This window comes from Bubalus kerabau, chromosome 9 (assembly GCF_029407905.1).
Source record: "Bubalus kerabau isolate K-KA32 ecotype Philippines breed swamp buffalo chromosome 9, PCC_UOA_SB_1v2, whole genome shotgun sequence".
Taxonomy (NCBI): domain Eukaryota; kingdom Metazoa; phylum Chordata; class Mammalia; order Artiodactyla; family Bovidae; genus Bubalus; species Bubalus kerabau.
The window spans coordinates 62,618,964-62,636,145 of NC_073632.1; positions in this window are offsets into that span (position 1 = coordinate 62,618,964).

The window sequence follows — 17,182 nt, forward strand, 5'->3', positions numbered from 1 at the left end:
AGGTGGTCTGTTATTTCCATCTCTTTCAGAATTTTCCACAGTTTATTGTGATCCACACAGTCAAAGGCTTTGGCATAGTCAATAAATCAGAAATAGATGTTTTTCTGGAACTCTCTTGCTGTTTTGATGATCCAGTGGATGTTAGCAATTTGAACTCTGGTTCCCTTGCCTTTTCAAAAACCAGCTTGAACATCTGGAAGTTCACAATTCACATATTGCTAAAGCCTGGCTTGGAGAATTTTGAGCATTACTTTACTAGCATGTGAGATGAGTACAATTGTGTGGTCGTTTGAGCATTCTTTGGCATTGCCTTTCTTTGGGATTGGAATGAAAACTGACCTTTTCCAGTCCTGTGGCCACTGCTGAGTTTTCCAAATTTGCTGGCATATTGAGTGCAGCACTTTCACAGCATCATCTTTCAGGATTTGAAATAGCTCAAGTGGAATTCCATCGCCTCCACTAGCTTTTTTCCTAGTGATGATTTCTAAGGCCCACTTGACTTCACATTCCAGGATGTCTGGCTCTAGGTGAGTGACCACACCATCATGATTAACTGGGTCATGAAGAACTTTTTTGTACAGTTCTTTTGTGTATTCTTGCCACCTCTTCTTAATATCTTCTACTTCCATTTCTATCCTTTATTGAGATCATCTTTGCATGAAATGTTCCCTTGGTATCTTAATTTTCTTCAAGATATCTCTAGTCTTTCGCATTCTATTGTTTTCCTCTATTTCTTTGCATTGATCTCTGAGAAAGGCTTTCTTATCTCTCCTTGCTATTCTTTGGAACTCTGCATTCAGATGCTTATATCTTTCCTTTTCTCCTTTGCTTTTCACTTCTTTTCTTTTCACAGCTATATGTGAGGCCTCCTTAGACAGCCATTGTGCTTTTTTGCATTTCTTTTTCCTGGGGATGGTCTTGATCCCTATAAGGATTACTCATTTATTTTTTTCTTTTCAATTTGAAACATCTTACTGTGAACAAGAATCTTATCCAGGGGAACTTCCTGACCCAGGGATCCAAACCACCTCTCTTTATGTCTCCTGAACTGGCAGGTGTGTTCTTTACCACTAGCACTGCCTGGGAAGCCCTCTTATTGTGTCTAACTTCCATGTATTTGGTATATCTGGATTTCTTCACACAAGAACACATTTTCACCAAAACTTAAAGGCTGATTTTTAAGGGTAAGTTTGGTTAATAAGAGGAAACACTTATTTAGGCATTGAATATTGCTACTTATTGCTCTCACAATGGGATACGCCTTAAGAAAGATCAAACCTCAGAATACTTCATGTTTCTTAGAGAGGTTATGCTATTTCCTCTTTATAAAGAGGGAAGTTTATTATATAATTACTTGTTGTTACTGTATATATTAATGTGGACAAATCATATTTTCCTTAGTTATCATCATTCCTAAAGGATTAGAGAATGTTTTCTACTGTGATGGATAGGATTGTGGATGATGAATGGGCAGAAAGAATAAAACCAAAGGATTGGTTTGAAACCGACATCATGTAGTAGATCAACTAAATAAAGCTATCAGGGTATCAACAAAAACAAATTCAGCATCAATTTATATCACTTAAGTAAGTTTAGTTCTTTGCCAGAGCATAATATAGGAAGAAAATCAAGATTCTTTTTTTTTTTTTTATAAATAATTGACCATTAGTCAAAATAAGGTTGAACTTTTGGAAGTCTTATTAACAGTAAGTTCTACAACAGCAGAAAAGATTGTAACAACTGGTGCTCAAAGAGTGGGGTGACACATAAAATACTAATGATGACATTCACTACTTGAATTTCTTTTGTGTGCCAAGCACCAGTAGGGACTTTACATGCTGTCTCTAACCTTCTTAGCAACTTTGAAATGACAATTAACTCTATTTTACAGATGCTGCTGCTGCTGCTGCTAAGATGCTTCAGTAGTGTATGACTCTGTGTGACCCTATAGACGGCAGCCCACCAGGCTCCCCCGTCCCTGGGGTTCTCCAGGCAAGAACACTGGAGTAGGTTGCCATTGCCTTCTCCATTTACAGATGAGGGACATAAATTTAAAGATAAATAAATGACTATGTGGCAGAGCTGTAGTGATTATTAGCATTTAGGTCTATCTGATTCCAGATGAAAGCAAACTGGAGAATTACAGACACCTGCCTAGGCTGAAAACAGCAGCAGTTTGTGCACAGCAAGGAAATCAACCATTTCTTTTCCCCTACTGATGTGGATTAAATGATGCCCTCCTCCCACAAATTCCTATGTTGAAAGAATGTGATATTTGCAAATTACGTATTTCCAAATGTGATATTTGAAAAATGAGATCTTTGGGGTAGAATTAGCATTAGATGAGGTCATGAGGGTAGGGGTCTCATGGTAAGATCATAGCTCTTATAAGAAGAGACACTAGATGACATGTTCTTTTTTTCCGTACCACATGAGAACATGGCAAGATAGTGGCCACCTACAAGCCAGGAAGTGAAACATTTTAGAAACTGATCATGCTGGAATTTTGAATTCCTTGGACATCTAGCCACCAGAACTGTAAGAAATTAACTTTGTTATGAAGCCACCTAGTCTATGATATTTTATTAAAGAAGCATAAGCAGACGAAGACAATTTTTTTGTATAAATTTTCACTGCCATATAACAACCAACCACAAATTTAGCAGTATAAAAACAATACAAATTTTCTATCTCATAGTTACAGTGGGTCAAATGTTTGCCTGTGTCCTGGTCTCAAGGTCCTATCAGGTTGAAACTAAGGTGTTGGTCAAGGTTACCAGCTCATCTGAGGCTCAGGATATTTTCCAAGTTTATACAGGTTGTAGGCAGAATTCACTATGAACATAGCTAGTGGAGGTGATGGAATTCCAGTTGAGCTATTTCAAATCCTGAAAGATGATGCTGTGAATGTATTGCACTCAATATACCAGCAAATTTGGAAAACTCAGCAGTGGCCACAGGACTGGAAAAGGTCTGTTTTCATTTCAATGCTAAAGAAAGGCAAGCCAAAGAAGATTCAAACTACTGCACAATTGTACTCATCTCACATGCTAGTAAAGTAATGCTCAAAATTCTCCAAGCCAGGCTTCAATAGTATGTGAACCGTGAACTTCCAGACGTTCAAGCTGGTTTTTGAAAAGGCAGAGAAACCAGAGATCAAATTGCCAACATCTGTTGGGTCATCAAAAAAGCAACAGAATTCCTGAAAAACATCTTCTTATTCTTTATTGACTATGCCAAAGCCTTTGACTTGTGGATCACAATAAACTGTGGAAAATTCTGAAAGAGATGGAAATACCAGACCACCTGACCTGCCTCTCGAGAAATCTGCATGCAGGTCAGGAAACAACACTTAGAACTCAACATGGAACAACAGACTGGTTCCAAATTGGGAAAGGAGTACATCAAAGTTGTATATTGTCACCCTGCTTATTTAACTTCTATGCAGAGTACATCATGAGAAACACTGGGCTGGAGGAAGCACAAGCTGGAATCAAGATTTCTGGGAGAAATATCAATAACTTCAGATATGCAGATGACATCACCCTTATGGCAGAAAGTGAAGAAGAACTAAAGATTCTCTTGATGAAAGTGAAAAAGGAGAGTGAAAATGTTGGCTTAAAACTCAACATCCAAAAAATGAAGATCGTGGCATCTTGTCCCATCATGTCATGGCAAATAGATGGGGAAGCAGTGGAAATAGTGACAGACTTCATATTTTGGGCTCCAAAATCACTGCAGATGGTGACTGAAGCCATGAAATTAAAAGACACTTGTTTCTTGGAAGGAACATTATGACGAACCTAGACAGCACATTAAAAACAGAGACATTATTTTGCCAACCAAGGCCCATCTAGTCAAGGTATGGTTTTTCCAGTATTCATGTATGGATGTGAGAGTTGGACTATGAGGAAAACTGAGTGCTGAAGAATTAATGCTTTTGAACTGTGGTATTGGAAAAAACTCTTGAGAGTCCCTTGGACTGCAAGGAGATCCAACCAGTCCATCCTAAAGGAGATCAGTCCTGGGTGTTCATTGGAGGGACTGATGCTGAAGCTGAAATTCCAATACTTTGGCTAGGTGATGAGAAGAACTGACTCCTTGGAAAAGACCTTGATGCTGGGAAAGATTGAAGGCGGAAGGAGAAGGGGATGACAGAGGATGAGATCTGATGGATGGCATCACTAACTCAATGGACATGGGTTTGAATAAACTCTAGGAGTTGGTGATGTACAGGAAGGCCTAGTGTGCTGCAGTCCATGGGGTTGCAAAGAGTCAGACGTGACTGAGGGACTGAACTGAACTGAACTGAGGCAGAATTCAATTCTTCCTTTAATAGTTCTGAGGTCCCTAGTTTGTTTCTGAGCCTCAACTTGGAGTTACTTTGGCTACTAGCTGCTGCCATCAGGTGCTAGAAGTCAGCAGGAAAATCTCCAGGCAGCTTCAACAACAGAATCACAGGAGTAACTATCGTATTTCTTTTTTGCCTCATGCTGCTGCTGCTGCTAAGTCACTTCAGTTGTGTCCGACTCTGTGTGACCCCAGAGACGGCAGCCCACCAGGCTCTCCCGTCCCTGGGATTCTCCAGGCAAGAACACTGGAGTGGGTTGCCATTGCCTTCTCCAATGCATGAAAGTGAAAAGTGAAAGTGAAGTCGCTCAGCCGTGTCCGACTCTTCGAGACCCCATGGACTGCAGCCTACCAGGCTCCTCCATCCATGGGATTTTCTAGGCAAGAGTACTGGAGTGGGGTGACATTGCCTTCTCCTTTTGCCTTATAATGCAACCTAATTATTGAAGTAACAGTACAGTCTTATTCACAAGCCCCATTTACACTCAAGGAATGCATACATGTGCCTGCTCACTTGCTAACTTATGTTAGCCTCTTTGTGACCCCATGGACTGTAGCCAGCCAGGCTCCTCTCCATGGGCTTGTCCAGGCAAGAATACTGGAGTGGGTTGCCATTTCCTTTTCCAGGGGATCTTCCCAACCCAGGGATTGAACCTGTCTCCTGTGTTGGCAGGTGGATTCTTTACCACTGAGCCATCATGGAAATAGTCAAGGAGAGGGGATTATAAAGGGGATGTTTACACTGCAGTCAGAATGTTTGGGATGATTTTGGAATTCTGCTTGTCACCCTGATTAAGCTGGTCCTGGTAAAGAATATTCCCAAAGACTAACAGAACCATTTCCTTCCCATCCCATGTGCTCTTTCTTAATATGACTTCCCTTCTTAGAACTGAAGTCTATTCCTCCTGGTTTGGAATCCAGTGAGAAGTGAGGGCCCCAACAGCAGCCCTGGCTGAGCTCCTTCCTAAAAGCCAGCACCAATGTCAACCACATGAACGAAGTCATTTTGGACGTTCCAGTTATCCCATTGCCCTAATCAACATGATGTGACACAAAAGAGTGGAGGGCCAACCCATAGAATCATTTAAGAAAAGAAATAGTTTCATTTTAAGCCAGTTGTTGATGTTATTTTCCTATGTGGCTGGTGTAACCAAAACATAAGCCAAAGTAGGGAGGAAGAGATTGGGTTTAAAGTGAGATAGTGTCTAACAGAGCAAGAAAGTAGGAATAAATATATATGAATGACTAGGGTGCTCATATAATTTTACTGTGCAAAGTGGGACTCTTTTGAGAGAAGAAAAAAGCAGAATGAATATTCTATTAAGAAGAACAACAGTAAGATGGCTCATGTTAAATAAATGGAAAAGGGCAGGATCGGGGAGACTGGTTTCATTATCTTACGGTAAAAAGGAAGTTGATAAACAATTACATTACAGCAAGCTACAGTGTATACATACTGAAAAAGAAGTATAAGGAGCATAAGATTATTTCACAGGGATTTGAGGGTTATCTAAAAGCTGGTTAAAAAGTTTACTAGAATATTCCAATGCACTGCTGCTGCTAAGTCGCTTCAGTCGTGTCCGACTCTGTGCGACCCCATAGATGGCAGTCCACGAGGCTTCCATCCCTGGGATTCTCCAGGCAAGAACACTGGAGTGGGTTGCCATTTCCTTCTCCAATGCATGAAAGTGAAAAGTGAAAGTGAAGTCGCTCAGTGGTGTCCAACTCCTAGCGACCCCATGGACTGCAGCCCACCAGGCTCCTCCGCCCATGGGATTTTCCAGGCAAGAGTACTGGAGTGGGTTGCCAGTGCCTTCTCCAATGCACTAACTGTCCTTAAAACACTGGCTGCTAGAGAATTTGGTAGCTCTTCTAAGGCTGCCTAAGAGGAGTTATAACTAGAAACAGAAAAAACTATTCCTTTCTCCTATACAATAGAGTAACTCAGAATGGAAATCAGGGGACCACTTATAGTAAAGCTTCAGTGTGTTCCTTTTTCACTAATGGTTAAGCACAGAACAGAACTTACTTTATGACACTTTTTTTTTTAATATACAGCTATTTTTAACTTGTGTAAAATAAGATTATACATGAGAGTTAAAAGTAATGCCCTTGGTTTGACCACAGTGAAAGTAAATTATATGTATGAATTGGTATGTGTACTAAAATAAAGATTCGAGAGTTAATAGGTAAAAATGGAGACTAAGTCTTTTCTAAAAATTTTAAATTATTTTGATAAGGTTTATTAGGGATGTTCTTAAATAATGCTGTATACTAGCCTCAATCGTTCTGCTCTCAACCAGGCTTCATAAATGTCATTATTTTTATAGTTTCAGACTATTTAATTATCAGAAAGATTATTGATCCAGTTGTCAGTTGTTCAGCTTGATTATATTAGTCTGGTCAAAGGATATAAGTGACAGGTTATAGAGAGTCGAAGTTTAAAGAATGAGGCTCCAGAATCAGATCTTTTACACTCAGTGTTAACTTTAAAGGCACTTAGACTATAGACATGCAAAATCTATTGTGAGCAAGCTCAATGTCCAAATTCACCCAAAAAGCTAAAGTCTGGCAACAAAGTTCACTGACTTTCTTGATTCCTCTGAATTTTAAAATCAGTGTATTTCAACAATGCCTGCCAAGACTATTATGAACCTTGACACCAATGGGAAAATTCCACTTTGAAATCTTAAATTCCACTTCCAACATTCTATCACCTCTTGACCTTCCAGGATGGTCAATCCCATAACTCTTAACACTTGCACTTTGACCTCATTAAAACATCCAGTCCCCTAACTCTGGTTTTACTTGCTACATAACCTGGGCCTTATTTATTTTTTTCTACTGAACTGAGCTTTTTTGATAAAGTTATCTTAGATTCATTTTTCTCCACATTTACTTCCTTTTTCCAAATCTTCAGTCAGTCCTCCACATTGCATCAACTCTACCATCTTCATTGGCAAACTTTACAACAGGCTTGATGGTAAAAATAGTAAAACATAGCCCCTCTGTCATGTAAACTCTGCTCTCAAAGCTCCCTCAAACTGAACCATAATGAGCAAATCTTTCACATATTAAATCCTCTTTCCAATTTTTCAATGTCTACTTTAAAAATTTACTTTTTTTCTTAAGCACCCCTGATTTATCATAGGAACTGGCTCAGGAGTAAGCCAGTTTTTTCAGTTCTATATACACACACATTCTTTTAAGCATTTTTGAAGTTGAGGCAAAAATCATATGATGCCCACCTCCCCTTTAGAATGGCTCCTTCTGCTTCCAGGAGTAAAACCTAAAAGCACTGAATCTTTATAAGGATCAGCAGTAGACATCTGGCCTAAACTAGGTCAACCCAATTCTAACTTCTGGGAATTTTCAATTAGGATAGCAATTCAATTCATGTAGGTGTTTAAAAATGCAACAAGTACCTCCAGAAACTATATTCTTTATGTAGACTAAAGAATATGAAGAGTCAACTCATTGGAAAAGACCCTGATGCTTGGAAAGATTGTGGGTGGGAGGAGAAGGGAGCAACAGAGTATGAGATGATTGGATGGCATCATTGACTCAATGGATATGACTTTGAGAAAACCCTGGGAGACAGTGAAGGACAGAGAAGCCTGATGTACTCAGTCAATGGGGTCGCAGAGAGTTGGACATGTCTGAACGACTGAACAACAACAACAAGAATAGAAAAAAGCTGATTTGCAATCCAGAATGTATAGAAAAGCAAGGAGATAATAAGTCAAAAAGTAACTTTGTGTTCAGTATTTTTCCATTTTTTGGTCCTATGCTTGATGAAGCTAGCTTGATTTCTCTGGTAACTCAGACAGTAAAGAACCTGCCTGCAATGTAGAAGATCAGGGTTCGATCCCTGCGTTGGGAAGATCCCCTGGAGAAGGGAACGGCAACTGACTCCAGTATTCTTGCCTGGATAATTCCATGGATAGAGGAGCCTGGCAGGCTACAGTCCATGGGGTTGCAAAAAGTCAGACATAACTGAGCAACTAACCCTTTCACATTTTCACTTGATGAGCCTACACTGGACTTCTGTAAATGGACTCCTGGCTTGTTTTCTCAGAAATGTTCCCCTTTATTTGTCTAAGTTAGCTAAAAATTATTTCAATAATTTATAAATAAAATACTATTTTTTACTTGCTTCATGTATTTTTTATTTTTTCAGCTTTGTTGATATACAATTGACAAATGCAATTGTAAGATATTCAAAGTACATAACACAATGATTTGGTACATGTATGCATTATAAAAGGATTTTTGCCATTGAGTAAATAAATATTCTTAAACAGGACACATGTGCCTCTCTGAAAAACAAATTTGAATATGTGCCATTTAGAGGGCATTGGCAAGTTCTGTCATAAATGTTTAGGTCATTTTCACTTTTACTAATGATATTTCTCCTATATCCAATATTTAAGTGGATTCACTTAATGCGAATATTTTAATTTTTATGAAATTACCCTTCAAAATTCAAGCATTTGAGAGTATCTTTCTTCATAACATATCAACAATGAAAAAAGTTCATTTTTAATTATTTGCCAGTACCATGGGATAAAATAGTATCTCATTGTCACTGAATTTATTATATGAGCAAAAAAAATTGAAAGTCACTCAGTCTGTCCAACTCTTTGCAACCTCACGGAATTCTCTGGGCCAGAATACTGGCATGAGTAGCCTTTTGCTTCTCCAGGGGATCTTCCCAACCCAGGGGTTGAACTCAGGTCTCCTGCATTTCAGGTGGATTCTTTATCAGCTGAGCCACAAGGGAAGCACAAGAATACTGGAGTGGGTAGCCTATCCCTTCTCCTGCGGATCTTTCCTACCCAGGAACTAAACCAGTTTATCCCTCATTGCAGGCAGATACTTTATCAACTGAGCTATCAGTTCAGTCGCTCAGTCCTGTTAGCTTCTTTGCGACCCCATGGAATGCAGCATGCCAGGCCTCCCTGTCCATCACCAAGTCCTGGAGTTTGCTGAAACTTATGTCCATCGAGTTGGTGATGTCATCCAACCATCTCATCTTCTGTCGTCCCCTTCTACTCCCAACTTTAATCTTTCCCAGCATCAGGGTCTTTTCAAATGAATCAGCTTTTCGTATCAGGTGGCCAAATTATGGGAGTTTCAGCTTCAACATCACTCCTTTCAATGAATATTCAGGACTGATTTCCTTTAGGATGGATTAGTTGGATCTCCTTGCAGTCCAAGGGACTCTCAAGAGTCTTCTCTAATACCACAGTTCAAAAGCATTAATTCTTCGGCACTCAACTTTCTTTATAGTCCAACTCTCACATCCGTACATGACCAGGGGAAAAGGTATAGCCTTGACTAGACTGACCTTTGTTGTCAAAGTAATGTCTCTGCTTTTTAATATGCTGTCTAGGTTGGTTATAACCTTTCTTCCAAGGAGCAAGTGTCTTTTAATTTCATGTCTGCAGTCATAATCTGCAATGATTTTGGAGCCCCCAAAATTAAACTCTGCCACTCTTTCCACTGTTTCCCCATCTATTTGCTATGAAGTGATGGGACCAGATGCGATGATCTTCATTTTCTAAATGTTGAGCTTTAAACCAACTTTTTCACTCTCCACTTTCACTTTCATCAAGAGGCTCTTTAGTTCCTCTTCACTTTCTGCCATAAGGGTAGTGTCATCTGTGTATCTGAGGTTATTGCTATTTCTCCTGGCAATCTTGATTCTAGCTTGTGCTTCCTCCAGCCCAGCGTATCTCATGATGTACTTTGCATATAAGTTAAATAAGCAGGGTGACGATATACAGCCTTGACATACTCCTTTTCTTATTCGGAACCAGCCTGTTGTTCCATGTCCAGTTCTAACTGTTGCTTCCTGACAGGCATACAGATTTCTCAAGAGGCAGGTCAGGTGGTCTGGTATTCCCATCTCTCAGAATTTTCCACACTTTCTTGTGATCCACACAGTCAAAGGCTTTGGCATAGTCAGTCAATAAAGCAAAAATAGATACAAATTTGGAAAACTCAACAGTGGCCACAGGACTGGAAAAGGTCAGTTTTCATTCCAATCCCAAAGAAAGGTAATGCCTAAAACGCTCAAACTGCCATACAATTGCACTCATGTCACACGCTAGTAAAGTAATGCTCAAAATTCTCCAAGCCAGGCTTTAGTACTATGTGAACCTCAAACTTTCAGATGTTCAAGCTGGTTTTAGAAAAGGCAGAGGAACAAGAGAATAAATTGCCTATAAATTTAAGTGGTTAAGTTTACAGTATATCATTTTTTATTTTATAATGTCTTACAACTAAATATTGTTTATGATATGAGTAAAATGTTTTCTATTTTAATTTTTATATAAAAGTTTTTATGGCTTTGATATTTTGCTTTTATACTTGGGAGAGTTTTTCCTTTTTAAGATAATAAAGCAATTTGATTTTTTCTTATAGTTATTAAATTATCTCCCATTTAGATATATGAATAACATATTTGTGGCATTTTAAATAAAATAGTGTGATTAAAAGATAAATTTTAACAATGTATTTTCTAATTATCTCAGAACCATTATTAAATTGGATTGACTTTTCCTCACTGATTTGAAATGCCATTTGCTATCGTAGATTAAATAATTGTGTATGCTGGAACTTGTTTCTTGATCTCATTTTGTTCCCTTCTGGTCCTAACTAAATATCTCATTGTCTTAGTTATTATAGAATTGTGAGCCTCAATATCTCATAATACACACATTTATTTTTTGACTTTTTTCAAAATTCTCTTAATCTGTATTGAGCATCTTATCTTAAAAAAAAAGCAACAAAACTCTTGGTAGTGTTTTAATTAGGACAGTATTATATTTGTTTATTTTTGAGATTTATGCTTTTTGGCATACACACATTCTCATCATCTCATTAAATTATTATAGAGAAACCATTTTTATTCCTAATAACATATTCTCACTTAAAGTTTACTTTGTGGGATTTTATTATAGGTATACTATCTTTTTCTCTCTAACTCTTCTCAGGTGGCTCAGAGTTATATAAGCCACCTACCAATGCAGGAGATGTAAGAGACAAGGGTTTGATCTCCAGGTTGAGAACATTCTTTGGAGCAGAAAACAGCATCCCACTCCAGTATCCTTGTGGCGAAAATTACAACGGGCAGAGGATTTTGGTGGGCTACAGTAAATGGGGTCACAAAGAGTCAGACATGACCGAGCAACTGAGAATACCTATACCTCTTTTATAACTTCGGGAACCTACAGATTTTGTTTGCTATCCATATAAAAATTGTCTCCCTTCTAATTGGCTTTTTTTTCCTCTTTTTACATTCATTATTGATACATTTAATTTAGTGTCATCCATTGATATTTTGTATAGATGTGCTTCCAAAGTGTTTTTATGTTTGTTTGTTTGTTTTTTTGCCAAGAAATCAGGTATATTATTGGTCCTAATATATTAGGACAGACAACTTTTTCTTAAGGCATTTCCCTTAGCTTGCTACTGCTACTGCTAACTCACTTCAGTTGTGTCCGACTCTGTGTGACCCCAGAGACGGCAGCCCACCAGGCTCCCCCGTCCCTGGGATTCTCCAGGCAAGAACACCGGAGTGGGTTGCCATTGCCTTCTCCAATGCATGAAAGTGAAAAGTGAAAGTGAAAAGTGAAAGTGAAGTCGCTCAGTCGTGTGCGACTCTTAGCGACCCCATGGACTGCAGCCTACCAGGTTCCTCCATCCATGGGATTTTCCAGGCAAGAGTACTGGAGTGGGATGCCATTGCCTTCTCCGTCCCTTAGCTTAGGTATTATCAAATCTAAACTCTGATGTTCAGGAGATAAAATGAATTCTCAAGGAAATCTTTCCCCATGCCCCAGTCTCCTGGAAATTACACAGAGACACAAGAATACTTAGGTTCCTAAAGATAGGCAGTATCTTTCTACTGAAACTGTGATCTTTTCAGGGTGTAGCTTTGTGTCAGAAGTCTTAATCTCAATTCCCATACCACTGAATACAAAGGCTGTACTCTTTGCTTCCTTGTGGGAACTACGTCTTTTCAATCCCCAAATTGCTGAGACAAGCACCCTCTCACACCCCAAGCAGCTATTAATTATTATTGTCTTTTGACACATGAAGATTTCTCTTTCTTTTTTGTGAATTCAGCTATGTTTTATGTTGTGCTAGCAAGAGGGATTTAGAGTATCATGAACTGTCATTTCTAGAATTCAAAGCTTTTTTTGTTTTTGCCTTTTAAAACTGTTTAAAGTCAAAACATATATAATACATGACATAAATTATCTCCTGAGTGAATCAACTATCTAAATTTTTTTTTCCATCTGAAATCTAGATATCTCATTGTTTCTGTTCAATTATAAACTTCCTGATTTTGTGGTACAATATTATTTATAAGATGACAAAAACCTAGATTTTCTAGTGAAGAAACATTTGATGTGACTTTATTTCTTTGAGTTTTAATTAGAGCAATCTTTTAGTCACCACAAAAGAGTTTAGAGATAGAAAATGCTGCATCATAGATATTTTATGCTATTGATGGATAAGCCATGCTTTATGGACTAGACATTTTCTAAAATACTTTTAAAAAATCTAGTGATATTCACTATTAAAATGTCCCCAAAGATTTGCTTTCTTCAACAATGTTTCTAGTCAGTTAGCAGGAATTTTTCACTCTTTACATTACCAAATTCAAAAGCAAAATGATAGAAACTTTAATCCACTTCTTAATCTATCAAAACTTCCCCAGGAGGGGGACAAAAAAAGCCTTTTGAAGCAAGCTATAATAATTTTCACTCAATCCTACAATAGGAATAGAGGAATAGAACGCAAATTAGACATAAAAATCCCTTTTAACTTTTGAGCACAATTTTAAAGTGAAAGTTTTCATCTGAATTTGAAATTTGCCAAGGTCTGTGGCTGAGTTTCAGATACCCACTTCCCTTCTTGGCAGCAGATAAGTTGGAAATCAGAAGTCTGCACATTCGAGATATTTCTAGGCTCAGAGTGTCAAAAAGACAAGATGGCATATGGTGAAGTAAAAGGGATTTCTCACATTCAGGAACACATTTCAACTTCCAAAACATAAAAATAAATAAGTGCTTTTTCAAATTCATAAAAGAAATAATGAGAATTTTGCCCAAATATTATAGACATATCAAAGTTAAGCAGCAAGATGTTTGAGTCTGTCACTTCCTGCAAGCTTTCCACTAAATGGATAAGTTCAAATTTCAGGATTGTTATATTAACTTTGGCATAAAAATGCTTCCTTCTTTGGCAAAGATGATAGTATTCCCCCTCAAAGAAAAATTACAGTCTAATTAAAGTATACAATTTGATGTTTTTATACCAACGTTTCCCTGGGGAGTTTCTTCAATACTCCACTTGCTAATTTTATGTTCAGTGGATCAGAGTGTGAGGGGATTGACTTGGTGGAGACAATCAAAAGTATTTATTCTGTTTATTTGCCTTGTTTGTTCAGTTTTTTATCCTGACAATTTGTTATAAAGCCAGAAGTTGAGTCTTACTACTCTAGTTCTTTTATTTATTGGTTTTGTGATCATATTGATAAATGTTAGCACTTCAAGTGTTGCAGAATAAATACCAGTTACAAATTAAGTCAATCAACATTGTTACCCCTTTCTGATCAACTATTTATTAGTAGAAGCAGTAAAAAATATTTACTAAAGAGCAGAAAATTGAGCACACTTATCAATTTCCACTATTTAAGTTATTATTATGTATTATCAATTATTTCAATAGTGTACTTAAACAGTACTTTCATCTTAATTGGAGAATAACTTATTTGACAACAGCGCTGGGCTGATCTGGGGAGATTAGGCAGAGAAATCCCGCAACTTTAACAAGAAAGTTTTATGAAGTTGCCCACATGAGTTGTTCATTATTTAGATTTATACATGGGATATCTTTGTGTGACAGCTTCTTTAGAATATGAGTGCAAGTCTAAACATATTTGGAAAATGACATAAAGTAATCAAAGAAAGTAGCATATTGTAAAAACTCATTTTACAAAGCAGTTTTCCAAACTGTCAGATTATAGAAAGCATTTGTACGTGGGTAGAATAGGATTTTTTTCCCACATTTATTTTAAGGTAATAAGAAATAAACTGTAAACTTTTAAATGTCTCACTTTTCTAAGCTATAAAATATGGCATTTGAGTCCCAAGGTGGCACCTACCATTAAGACACTAATATTCTAGATTCTGAAATGTACATGGGTTTTATTAAAGACAAAATCTATTCTTCACCATCTTCGAATTTGTGTATGAGGGGGGAAAAAGGGGTAAAATAAATGTGCAGGTCTGGATAATGAAGCTTTATTAACTTAATATATGGGGGCTTCACATTTTTACCCAGAATTATTTATCATTGATATCATGAGCTAAACTTTATACCTGAATTCTGAAAGTGTAGTATTAATGTAACATGGTTGCTGACACAAGTTATAAAATTTTAAAATTAATATGGTATATACATTAGATAATTTTTTTGTAGGACCATTCTAAGTCATTATTTCCCTCGGTTTCAGACAGATAAAATATGTCTAACTATATGTGAGATCATAAGCTAGAAACAGAGAAAATCAAATCTTCATTAGTATATGTATCATTCAGTTCAGTTCAGTCACTCAGTCATGTCCGACTCTTTGTGACCCCATGAATCACAGCACGCCAGGCCTCCCTGTCCATCACCAGCTCCCAGAGTTCACCCAAACTCATGTGCATCGAGTTGGTGATGCCATCCAGCCATCTCATCCTCTGTCGTCCCCTTCTCCTCCTGTCCCCAATCCCTCCCACCACCAGAGTCTTTTCCAATGAGTCAACTATTCACATAAGGTGGCCAAAATATTGGAGTTTCAGCCTCAGCTGAGTCCTTCCAATGAACACCCAGGACTGGTCTCCTTTAGGATGGACTGACATGTATCATTAAGAATTGTCAAATATCTAGCACTATTCTCCAAGCTTGCTGTGCCCCTTTTATATTGATTTTTATGCCTAACTTTAAAGTTTTCACAGGTAACAGACCAGAAAAATAAGATGTTTTACTTTTATATTCAGGTTACATGTTATTAACAGAGTCTTCCTCATAAAAGCCCACTCTTTCCTTGTTAATAGCTAGCAAAATATTCTGAAGTGTTTGAAAAGTCATCCACTTCTGAATACTTAACTAATCTCAGTTTTAAAATAACTTACCATTGTTTAAAATGTACTTAACACAGTGTCAGGTATTGAGGGTAGGGGTTTTATCACTTATATTTTCACTTGCTTCACTATACTGATGACATTTCCTGGCATATCATTGTTGTTGCTTAGTCTCTCAGTCATGTCCCACTCTTTTGTGACCCCATGGACTGTAGCCCTCCAGGCTTTCTGTCCATGGGATTTCCCAGGCAAAAATACTAGAGTGGGTTGCCATTTCCTTCTCCAGGGGATCGAACTTGTGTGTCCTGCATGGCAGGCAGATTTTTTTTACCACTGAGCCACCAGGGAAGCCTTGACATATCATTGGTACTTCAAATATTAATTGAATTGTTGTTGTTCAGTTGCTAAGGCATGTCGGACTCTTTGCAACCCCATGAACTGCAGCATGCCAGGCTTCCCTGTCCTTCTCCATTTCCCTAAGTCTGCTCAAAGTCATGTCCATTGAGTCAGTGATGCCACCCAACCATCTCATCCTCTCTTGCTCCCTTCTCCTTTGCCTTCAATCTTTCCCAGCATCATGGTCTTTTCCAATGAGTCGGTTCTCTACACATTAATTGAATTAATATAGTTTTTATGGAGAAGGGAATGGCACCCCACTCCAGTACTTTTGCCTGGAAAATCTCATGGATGGAGGAGCCTGGTAGGCTTCCGTCCCTGGGGTCACTAGAGTCGGACACGACTGAGCAAATTCACTTTCACTTTTCACTTTCATGCATTGGAGAAGGAAATTGCAACCCACTCCAGTGTTCTTGCCTGGAGAGTCCCAGGGACGGAAGCCTGGTGGGCTGCCGTCTATGCGGTCGCACAGAGTTGGACACGACTGAAGTGACGCAGCAGCAGCAGCAGCAGCAAATAACCACTCAAAGTTTGATTCAGTTAATTCTGTCAGTGTCTGAAGGAATGCTTTCAATTTTGCGTTAACTAACATTTGGTAACGTACCTCTCTACCCCAAAACATGCATATAATTCATATCTATCTACAAGTCTATCATTATTTCTACAAGGCTAATGACTGTGTGGATCACAATAAACTGGAAATTCTGAAAGAGATGGGAATACCAGACCACCTGACCTGCCTTTTGAGAAATTTGTATGCAGGTCAGGAAGCAACAGTTAGAACTGGACATGGAACAACAGACTGGTTCCAAATAGGAAAAGGAGTAGGTCAAGGCTGTATATTGTCACCCTGCTTATTTAACTTCTATGCAGAGTACATCATGAGAAACGCTGGACTGGAAGAAGCACAAACTGGAATCAAGATTGCCGGGAGAAATATCAATAACCTCAGATATGCAGATGACACCACCCTTATGGCAGAAAGTGAAGAGGAACTCAAAAGCCTCTTAATGAAGGTGAAAGAGGAGAGTGAAAAAGTTGGCTTAAAGCTCAACATTCAGAAAACGAAGATCATGGCATCTGGTCCCATCACTTCATGGGAAATAGATGGGGAAACAGTGGAAACAGTGTCAGACTTTTTTGGGGGGGGGGCTCCAAAATCACTGCAGATGGTGACTGCAGCCAGGAAATTAAAAGACACTTACTCCTTGGAAGAAAAGTTATGACCAACCTAGATAGCATATTCAAAAGCAGAGACATTACTTTGCCAACAAAGGTCCGTCTAGTCA